Here is a 1,327-nt window from a genome sequence, read left to right on the forward strand (position 1 = left end):
GACTCTGACAAAACTCTCGGCGTTCTAATAAAACAAGCATTTGCAATGCAACCGGTTTCGCGTTTAGGGAGTTTGAGTTATTGGCATTGTAAATGACAATTCATTTTATTTGTTTTGGTTTTTGAAACATAAATAAAACGCATTGTCATTTACAATGCCAATCGCTTAAACTCGCGTAAATACGAGACCTATTGCATACATTGCAAATGCTTATTTGTATTGGACATTGTTGTGTTGGTCTTTTCTTCCTTTTCATTACCCTACCTTGCGCGTACCTTCCCAGCGCGTGATTGGACAGCCCTCAGCTGGAATGTTGACAGCTGGGCTTTGTTTGACAGTTGGTGATTAACGGGCTGACTGCCTGCAGAGCAGACATGCCCCTGGTGTGTTGTTGACAGAGAATAAAGTTATTGAGGACAGCTTGAGTACGGAGTCGTGTTTATAAATTTGGCGACGAGGTGACAGCACGCCAGCGAACCTGCGTTAATTTATTGAATATAAAAGATACTGCGTGACTAGTAGCACGGAGAAGATAAGAATAAGCAGATCAAAGGGAAGGAAGTGGACACTTTAACCCTATCTGAGGTACTGATAAGAAATGTAAATAAGGAATAAAAGCAAATTTGAGGAATAATTTAAGGAAACGTGAAAAGAAATGTTATGTTTAAGTACTAATTGGAAGAAAAGAAAATCGGAGCAACTCAACTGAACTAATTAAAGCCAGTGAACCTTTAACTAGTAGTGAAGGGAAGGTTACACTCGCATCCAGTGCCGTGTTCTGACTGACTTGAAAGGAAATGGTGATTGACGACATTAATTTCAGGCAGTGGTTGTGAGCGGAATAACGATTGTTTAAAAGTAGTGCCAAGTCTACTGAGCTATGAACTGAAGAGGAAAAAAGTTGTGAATAGTTAAAGGAGCGAGTGTAACAAGAACATTATGAGAGGAATAAATAACTACGTGAGTAGGAAACCACAAATCCAACACGGCGTCAACTAATAGTAAACTCGCTTTGAAACTGACATCGTTTGAGGTGATAAGCTTTGTGAGGTGAATGCGAGCAACGTTGCGGCGCGTATGACGACATCGCGCTAGGCGCCATCTTGAGTGCATAAACGACATGAAAAACACGCTTATCTAATGCGTGCAACGCGTAATACATCGATTGTAAAAGCGGATCTCATTGGAAGCTTAAAATAATGTATCCTTTTTGTTTAAATAAAAAAAAGGAGTGATAAGTACATTTAATTATAAGTAACTGTCATAATAGCTTGTGCAGGAAAGGACAGATTAAAATATAAAGAAAGGAAAAGAAAATAAACAAACA

The sequence above is a fragment of the Lissotriton vulgaris genome, chromosome 5 (genome assembly GCF_964263255.1).
Source record: "Lissotriton vulgaris chromosome 5, aLisVul1.2, whole genome shotgun sequence".
In the NCBI taxonomy this organism is placed as follows: Eukaryota; Metazoa; Chordata; class Amphibia; order Caudata; family Salamandridae; genus Lissotriton; species Lissotriton vulgaris.